The sequence below is a fragment of the Zea mays genome, chromosome 5, assembly GCF_902167145.1.
Source record: "Zea mays cultivar B73 chromosome 5, Zm-B73-REFERENCE-NAM-5.0, whole genome shotgun sequence".
NCBI lineage: Eukaryota > Viridiplantae > Streptophyta > Magnoliopsida > Poales > Poaceae > Zea > Zea mays.
The window spans coordinates 41,592,137-41,602,578 of NC_050100.1; positions in this window are offsets into that span (position 1 = coordinate 41,592,137).

Here is a 10,442-nt window from a genome sequence, read left to right on the forward strand (position 1 = left end):
CTTTAGAGGACAGTCGCGTTTACAGTTTGTTGTTGGAGAGAGTCTTAGAGGGGACCGAGCCATAGCTCGAGTGGTCCGGATCCTGGTTGTGGATTGGCAGGTCCTGGGTTCGAGCTCTACTCGTCCAAGATTTCCCACCTTGAGGGTTTATTCCCTTTAATAATTCTGTGGTGTTGCTTCAAGCGCAGATATGCCACAATGGTCAAAGAAACGTGCCCGTCATCGCCGAAGGCTGCCTTCGGTATTCGTTAGCTGCGGGTGTGTGTATATGTTGTAGATCTAGCTTATAGGGTAGGTGTGCGTGTGGTGGTGTGCGTGTTAGGGAGGAGACCGAACATAGCCTCGATCGTAGAACATAGCCTCGCCTAGTTCTAAACTAACGAAAACCCCCTTCGTCATTTATTGCCTTCGCAGGTTCATTGGTGCAGAGACCTCGACCAAAGAGGCCTCCAATCGAGCGGGCCCAGCATTAAGGGCCGCACCAGGCAGCGACGGGATGACAAAGAATTATTTCCCATTTGAATCGTGGCGGAGTTGTCAGAAAAAGGCAGGTGCAGACGGCCCGTCGAACCCAGCCGGACGGTTCGCGACCTAGAAATATTAGCACCCTAACCTCTGCCCACCTGAGTTTAGTACATACAGATGGTCCGTCAATCATGGCCGGACGGTCCATGACCTGGAAGTTAGTACTGTCCTAGCTCAAACCTTAGATAGTTCGCAGTACAACCTTCCAAAAACACATAGTTCCTGCCCAACCATATTTGGCACCTGCAAACGGTCCGCCGACCCCGACCAGACGGTCCACACAAATACACAGAGACTTGTACAAATTACCATCTTCCCTAGTCAGGACTGTGGACGGTCTGGCTACTAGGCACGTACGGTCCACCGTACAAACACTTCAGACCACTCCAAAGACTGCAATAGTTCGGACCTCTCTGGAATGATCACGGACGGTCCGCCCAAGTGGCCCAACTGTCCCGAACGGTCTGCAACACCGACACTTAGCCCACTTTCCAGAACACGTTTTTGAAAAGATTTTAACTCGCGAATTTGGAAGTGTCGTTAGTCATCATGCCAATGCAACATCTAAATGCTCTGTGAGGCACTAAGTTTCACACAAGTAATTGTCATTGACCCCTCTTGATAGTACAACTATATAGCCTACTAACCCAGTCAATTCTCTTCTCTAAACACCTTGTGACCGGCAAAAGTAAAATCTTACATAATACATTCACCATCATCTGTTCCACAACTCATGTCTAAGTCTCCAAGAATTTTCAATAAAGCTCATCTCTCTGTGGTCCAACCTAGATTCTTATTTCTCCAAGATTTTGTTAGTCCACATATGATTGTCATTAATTACTGAAATACTACTTAGGGGCCTAGATGCTTCACAACAAGTTTCTTAGCAATACAGATAACACTAATGTTATCATTAAAAGTGGAACATTCTCCAAAACAATCTTATAATCTTTGGGTGTAACAACTATCCAAATAATTTATAAATAACAACTAGCCACAACTACATATTTAGATTCAATAGTAGATTGTGCAATTGAGATTTTTTTGTAGATGACATGCTAAATGAATTCTCCAAAAAGAAACATGCTCTAGAAGTATTTTCTACCAATTCTACAACCTCCAAAAGCAGCATTAGAAAATGCTGTCAAGGTAACATATGAAAAAGTAAAAAATCATATACTAAAATTTTAGTACCATTAACATACCTGAAAATCTGTTTGACAACTTGTAGATGTGAAGCACACATAGAAGCTTGAAACCAAGCACATAAAACACACAACAAATTGTATATCCGGTCTCAAAGCAGTAAGATATAACTAAAAACCAATCAAACTTCTACTTTTTTGTCAACTTACTCACCATTCTTGTCATCATTAACAAAAATGCTCTCCCCCTGAACATTCGCAAACAATGACGAGCCCTAAAAGTACACGAAAGAAGTGATGGGACTAGACTCTGAGAAATGGATTGGAGGCATAATATCAAAAAAGTAATCTATGCATGATAATCAAGTTTGGAACTTGATTGATTCACCAGACGATGTTCAAACCTTTGATTGCAAATGTTTCAAAAAATATAAAACATAGATGGAAATGATCACATCCGTGAGGCATAATTCATATAAAAAGGTTTCAAATAGGTTCAAGGTGTTCATTATGATGAAACCTTTTGCTCGTCATTATGAAAGTCTTTTTTGGGTTATCCTAGCCATTGTTGCCCATTTTAATTATTAAATTTGGTAGATGGATGTCAAAATGGATTTTGTGAATGAAAACCTAAGTGATGTGTAAGGAAAATGAACCCCGAGCCATTTGGCTAAGTGATTTTGGTGTGTGATGATCAACATAACCTTGTGGACTAATGTTTCCCAAGTGTTTGTGCGTTGTGGTTTACAAGATGCGAAGTGGATTGGACTGAGGATCTGAGGATGTAACACCTCAAAGAAGACATTATGAGACCCATACAAGACATTACAAAGTCATATTGAAGAAAATTTATACATGCTAGAGTCCAACACATCAAGAAGTAGAAGTGGGATGCAAAGCCACAAAACAAAAGTGAAGTTGACAATGTTGAGAAGAAGGGCTGACTGAATTGTAAGTGTTTCACAATATCAAATCTACTCAAACTGACATGGATTCAACTCTTATATGTAGATAATTTTATAAGCTTTCCAAAAAGTCTAAGATAATCAAAATAATAGTTCAGAGCTAAAAGTTATGCCCACAATACAAAGTTGGAAGTGCCGAAAAACTACAACAACATAAGGTTGTTTCACCGGATTGTCCAGTGTGCCAAATTTGCTCTAAATGATATGGCTTCAACTCTGTGATGTAGAGGATTTCATAATCTTTTCAAAAAGTACAAGATCATCGAAATAGGAGTTTGAAGCTAAAAGTTATGACCAAAATACGACAAGTGATCCTGTTCTGCGTGGGCTGTCCGGTGTGCCATCTTCAGAAGATCCAACGACTACCTTTAATGGCTAGTACACGTGGCATGTCCGGTGCACCACCGGATAGTCCAGTGCACCTGTTCGGTGCGCCGCAGAAGGCTGCAGAACTACTTTCCAATGACTAGTTTTGAGTTGGGGCCTATATATAGTTCACCCAACTGGCTATTTGAAGGTGTGGGAGCCCAAGCAACGTACCAAGACATATTGTTGACATTTCTAAGTGCTCAAACACCCAAGTGCTTAATAGAATCACTCGTTGATTTGCGTAGGTGCTTTGCGAAGTGCTTAGGTTAGTTGGACCTCTTATGCGCTTGCTCTAGGTGAATCCTAATTAGTTGAGTGAGTTTAGAAAAACCATACAACCCCTTGGCTCTTGCGCGAGCCATTGTAATTGTACCGAGTGGGGCGAGAGTCTTGCAAGACCATGACAACCGAGTTTGTGTCATGGCCGCCACCGTGTACCGGAGGGAACGAGGCCCACAGCGTTTTGGCTAGAAGCTCGATAGTGGAAACGACAGGGAGCGTCTGAGAGAAGCCGGAAGCGGAGCACCACTTGCGTGTGGAGAAGGTCCGCGACTCTCTACAGAGTTACTCGACCGAGGTGCTTGGCCCTCGTGTGGGCTACCCTTTGCATAGGGGCACCAACGAGGATTAGTCGGGACCTTGTGTGGTTCCAAATACATCAATAAAAATACCGACGTCATCCACGAGAGTTTGCATCGCTACCTTGCTCTTCACCTTCCGCATTTATATTAAGTATTTAAGTTTCAATCTTGCTTTTCTAGTTAGATTATTTAGGATTGAAACTTAGACTTCGTAGTAGAGATAGCAAAACTTAGATGAAACCTAGTTTGCACATTCTTTAAAGCGTCCTCTAAATATAGAGGACGTTACTCCATCCTCTCTATATAAGATTCTCTTCTCTCCTCTATTGAAAGGAAAATATGTCCTTGGGCTATTTCCATATTGTTTTGGTGATTAGATGCACTAGGTGAGAACTAACAAATGGATATCTAGATGAATCAAGAATCAAGGTAAGTTCTAGACACTTAGTCAATTGTTTTAATGTGCTAAAAATGCTTGTTTAAGTGCCAGGAACTCTATTAAGTCAAGATCAAAAGGAGTACAGCTGAAACAACTAAGTGGAGCACCAGCGGGTGCACCGGACAGTGTCCGGTGCCCACTCTGCTCAGTCGTGAACTCGCTGCTCTTGGGAATCACCGAGGGCGCTGCGGCTAAAATTCACCGGATTATCCAGTGAGCCAACAGCGCCCACGCGAACGGTCGGCAACACGATCAGCGGGCGACGCGTGGCCAGAGCCAACGGTCACGAGGCCGCACCGGACTGTCCAGTGTGCACCGGACAGTGTCCGGTGTGCCAAGGGGACCGAGGGCTCAACGGTCGGCTTCGCTAGAGAATGAAAGAAATCAGGTACTGTTCATGTCCGGTGGTGCATCAGACTATCCGGTGCGCCAACCGACAGAAGGCAAGAATTGCCTACCAAATGGAGATCCAACGACTCCTAGCTGCCTTAGGGCTATAAAAGGGACCCCTAGGCGCATGGAGCACTACACCAAGCATCCATTGAACATTCTAAGACGCCTAGACACCACAAGCACGCATCCGGATCACTGTGACTAAGATTCGAGCACTTGTTGAGTTGTAGACTTGCTGCGTTGTGTTTTTGTGTGCTCGTGTCTTGAATTGTGTGCGTGTCATTGCTGCGACTCTAGCTCTTGCATGTGTTTCTTTCCCTCCCTTACTCTTGTGGTTTTCATTGAGATCAATCTTGTAAGGGTGAGAGACTCCAATTTGTGGAGATTCCTCAAAAAGGGAACATCTACTATAAGGGAGAAAACCGTGGTATTCAAGTGGATCATTGGATCGCTTGAAAGGGGTTGAGTGCAACCCTCGTCCATTGGGACGCTACAACGTGGAAGTTGGCAAGTGTTCTACTTGGCCGAACCACGGGATAAAAATCGCTGTGTCACTTGTTGCTTTCTTGTGTGATCTTCTATTCACCTGATAATTGCTCTAAGTTTAATACTCACTTTGTGAAGATCAATTAAGTGAATAAGTCACCTCTCTCTCATCATAACACCTTGGTTTGATTTCACTAACATTTCATAAACCAAGTTTGTGGCATTTAAATTTGATTTTTACAGGATCACCTATTCACCACCTCTAGGTGCTCGCAATTGGTATCAGAGTTGTACTCTTCATTAAGGGACTAACCGCCTGAAGAGATGGATCCTAAAGGTAAGGGGATGGTGATCAATGAGAAGGAGGAGACCCTCTACGTCAACGAGCCGAAAGACGACAAGCCTACTGACTCAGGCTCAAGTCACAAGAAGAGGGATGGAAAGAAGAAGAGGCGCATAAAGAAGATCATCTACTACGACAGGGACGCCTCCTCTTCTTCACCAAGGGATGGCGACGACAAAGATTCTTCGTCGAAAAAGAAACAGTTAATCAAAACTATTCTTTTGATTATTCTCGCATCCCTTATAATTCGAATGCCCATTTACTATCTATTCCACTTGGAAAACCCCACACTTTGATGGAGAGGACTATTCATTTTGGAGTCATAAAATGCGTAGTCACCTATTTTTCCTCCATCCTAGTATTTGGGAAATTGTTGAAAATGGAATGCATTTCGATAGCACTGACAATCCTGTATTTATTAATGAGCAAATACACAAAAATTCCCAAGCTACTACTGTCATGCTAGCATCTCTATGTAGAGATGAATATAACTGTTGGTCACTTGTTCTCAAATTCTATGAATCAAGAACAAGGCAACACAAATGTTAATGGTTAAAGACCTTCGTCCTTCGAAGCATTATCTCCCTTAGGATATAATGATCTTTAGACAAAGGTCTTGAAGGACATACCTTCATCATTTCGATGTGTCAGTATAAATAGAAACATATGAAGCACAGAAAAAGTACAAGTGATCATATTGAATCATCAAATTATTCATATTAACATTATATAATCATGAACAAACATTGATAATATCAAGTTACATTTGTACCTTCGGCTTGACAGAAGGTGAAAATCTGAGAATGACGTGCGAGTGATTACAAGTCAACGTGAACAGTACGGTGTTACTGTTCATCTATTTATAGGCACAGGACGCAGCCTGAGTAAATTTACATTCATGCCCCTGACATTTACTATTAGCCAAAAGGTAAGCTGTCGAGGACTAAACAGTCTTTTCTCCTTTAGGTCGGTTTCATTCTCCATCACCGTTCTTGTGCTAAGCCGAAGCTTCTCCATCCACAGCTTCGGAACTGGTTCATCCTTCTTCCAAATCATGCCTTTGGTACCATATACACCTCCATCTCAAAACCGAAGCTTCCTGTGACATTATATTATACTGGAAAGCATGTTAGTAATATTTTTTAGGACCTTTGGAAGACGAAGGCCCCCAACAGTAGCCCCTCACAATATTAATTTGTTCTTGTATCTAACAAATTCAGACTGCGACGTGAACGAAGGCCTTTAGCCGAAGGTCCGAAAAAACACCTTCCCTTCGCTAGAATAGCGAAAGTCAATGACAAATGGGGCCCGCTAAGTTGCAATGCACTAGGCATATAAATATAAACCCACAGCGACAACATCTGCTGCGCCATTTCAATTGCTTGTGCTGTTTTCTCAAGTTTTAAATTTGTTGCTATCAGATTTCACTTGTTTTGCGAGCTTCAGCAATTGTTCTATTTTCCACCAAATGGCTGACGAGAAGAAGGTTGTTGATCCTGCCCTGGCTGGTTTTTACGAGGCCATGGAAAAACAAACACAGAGAAGATTACAAACAAGATACTAGCTGATTTATCTGAAGACTCTGATGATAGTGATGATTTTGATGTGGAAAGTGAAGGCGAAGATGCGGAAAATTGGCCCTGGCGACCAAGCCACACCATCTTCGGGGAATCATCCATTAAGCAGAGTCAAATTGACGCTATGAAAGGGAAATATTTCCGAGATATTTCAATTGTGAGAGCTGGAGGAGATAGTGCTGCACTTGCTCCTGAAGAGAATGAGGTGGTTGTTTACAAGAGTTTTATGAAGGCTGGGCTTCGGTTCCCATTGAGCAAATTTCTGGTTGAGGTGCTAAAGACCTTCGAGATTTTCCTGCATCAAATTACTCCCGAAGCCATTATTAGGATGGGGGTTTTTATTTGGGCTGTGAGAAGTCAAGGGATGGAACCAAGCGCAAAATGCTTCTGTAATATGCACGAGCTGCTGTACGAGACGAAGGCTACTGGCAAGGAGCAATATCACAACAATTTTGGTTGTTACGGCTTCATGCCCCACGCCGATGTAAGTTATCCGGTCCCAACATTCCGAAAAAGGTGGCCCAGGACCTGGATGGAAGAATGGTTCTATGTTGAGAATAATTTAACTGAGAGGGAAGATATAAGAGGAATTATTCAACGTCCCACCTGGTCTCGCTTTGGCATCAGGAGGCCAGCTACCGCCCTTGGGAATGATATAGAGGCATGCCAGAGAAGTTTCAACACTGTGTGCACTTTTATTGGCACAAGAGACCTGGTTCAAGAACACATCGCCTACAAAGTATGGCCGCTTGTGAATGAGTGGGAGATGCCAAAGGAAGTTGCTGCCGGGTCTAGGGCTGGAAACGAGCCGAGCCGAGCTCGGCTCGGCTCGGCTCCGTGCGGCTCGGTGCCTGAACGAGCTCGGCTCGGCTCGTCCATTTCACGAGCTGGCGAAAGAGGCTCGGCTCGGCTCGACCTTGGCTCGCGAGCCGGCTCGGCTCGGCTCGCGAGCCATATTCTGGTACTTATCGTTACATTATTTGGTGAATTAATATTATATAAAATTGAAATATAGAATCATCATTCTACATTATGAGTAAATTAAATTATAACTTGTAATATATTCATCATCAAAGACTAAAAAATGAGCTATTATCCATAAAATTATCTATTATTCATTATTATTCCATAAATTGATCAATTTTCCAAGGCTCGCGAGCCGGCTCGCGAGCTGGAACGAGCCGGCTCGGCTCGGCTCGCTACAAAAACGAGCTCGAAGAAGAGGCTCGGCTCGGCTCGTTCGAGGCTCGCGAGCCGCTCCGAGCCGAGCCGAGCCGCTCCGAGCTCGAGCCGGCTCGCGAGCCTCGAGCTAATTTTCCAGCCCTAGCCGGGTCTAGTTAGGGTGGCTTGGTCTATCTAAAGTATACCTTCAGATATAGAGGCGAGTTTGATGAGCCAAATGATGAATGGTTGAGCAGTATTGATGCAACTAGCGATGAATTGCTTGGGGCTTACACTAGAGCCGAAGATGATGCTTTGACCGCAGCCTTTGGAGGTCGAGGCAAGAAAAGGTTGAACAGAGTTTTCGATGTGATTGGTTTCATATACCCTGATTATTGCTATCCCTCGCAAAAGCAGAGAAAGAAGAGGAAAACCGCCGCTTCGGCCATCTCTATTGTGCTGAAGGGCAAAAAGATTAAGGTCTTGACGCACTGACCGAGATACATTGAGACGACCACATTGCCGAAGCTGGGTGAAGGGACATCTTCCATTGCTGAAGCAGAACAACCTGCTCCTGCCGCTCCCAGGGAAGACCTATTTGAATTGCCGAAGGTTCCTGCAATCGGGCCAGTCGAAACGTTGAAACTTGGTGTCAAGGCCAAAGAAGAGGCGACCAAAGAGCCAAAGCTAGGGGAAAAGGTAGGGCTGCCAAAGATCTTGAGCCCCCCGGCGGAGTCAGGATTGCCGAAGATAACAAGAGCTCCTGCAATAACTCCCAAGAGGAGGAGAATGGCTAGAGTGCTAGACGCTGTCATGGAGACAACAAGGACATTAACTCCTGCCCCTGCAAAGAAAATTGCCGAAGCTGCTATAAGTCGCGCTGAAACTGAAGCTAGGCCCTCAGCGCCTGCTGAGACAGAGCCTCCCGCAACTGAGGATAAGGCTGAGCAAGAATCTCCAGATGTTGGCATGGCCATGGAGAAGGATGTGGCCAAAAAAGCTAAATCTCCTGCTCCCGAAGCACCGTCCGAAGATCTCGACTTTATTATTCGACATGCTTCGGGAAAAAGACTATCTGAAGAAGAAGTTGCAGAAGCCAAACACTATGCCTGGGAACTGAAATACCCGAAGGGGGTCTTAGTGTTCAATGGCACGAACGAAGATGATTTCCTATACTGTCTCCCGGACAACAAAGAAATATCCGTCTGCCCGGACAACAAAAATATGGGATTTTCGAAGCTCGAAGCTGGCCTCTCCGCTATGTCAAAAGATGACCTTGCGGATAGCCTTGCATACAAAAGTTTGAAGGTACGAAAGTGATGAACTTAAAAATATATTATTTTGTCTTATATTCTCATGCTGATTCTATCTTCTTGCAGGGATTGATTCTTAGCAACACTTTGAGGGCGCAAAAGAATGCTGAAGATGAAAGCTGCGTGATAGCCATCGGCAATCTTCGATCAGAAGTTATCAAGCTGAGAAATAAAGCCTTGGAGAAGGATAAAATTCTACTTTCATTGGTGGATAAAGTTAAAGAAGATGAAGCAAAATTTAACACTTAATCCGAAGCTTATAAAGCCGAAATTGACGACCTTCGGAAAAGACTTGCCGAAGCCAATGAACATTTTGCACTTGCAAAAGCTAGTCAAGAAATTAGTGAATGGTAAAAAACTAGGCTAGAGAAAAATGTTGAGGAGCTTCGTGAATCCAAGAAAAGGTGCTTCGAGAAATTCTTGGATTGCGTAAGAAAACTAAAAACTAGCTTTGCCAAAGTAGGTGCTTATTCTTCCGAAGAGAATTTTATTCGAGGCGACCCCGAGGGTGTTATTGATTGGATAAGCGGGGAAGCCGAAGCTTTTGAAGAGATCCTTAGCGATCGCGGGTATATCTGTGCTTTCACTGGTGCTCGAGATATTGCAGCAATTCTGGAGAAGGCTGGTTGCGACCACATTAAAGCTGCGGCCCAGACTGAAGCCGCCTTCTCCATTGACGACAGGAGAGACCCTTCGACCGAAGCTACTTTGGTGGGTGGAAAGTTTTACTCCGATGTTTGGGTGAACGGTGGCCGAGAATTGGTCAACGAAATAATAAAGAAAAATGAAAAAGAAACCCATGATGCCCGAGAAGAAACTAGGCGAGCCGAAGAAGCTGCTGAGCGTGCAAGGCGTATAGGTATTGTTTTTGAATTTTAGCTTCGGCGTTTATTTTCTGGCTTCGAACTAATAGTTTGCCTATTACAGCTGAACTGTCACCGCTATCTGAGCCAAACAATCCTCTAGCCGATCCGGTCATGAAAGAAGCACTGGATATAATGAGCGTTGCTAACTCCATCGTCGACGAAGTCGTCGACAGGCTGCTAAACGAAGCCGCCGAGAAAATACTTAAGGAAGATTAGACTTTTATTGTAATGATACTATGTAACATTTGGTGTATGGAACAATTAATCAGACATGTAAAT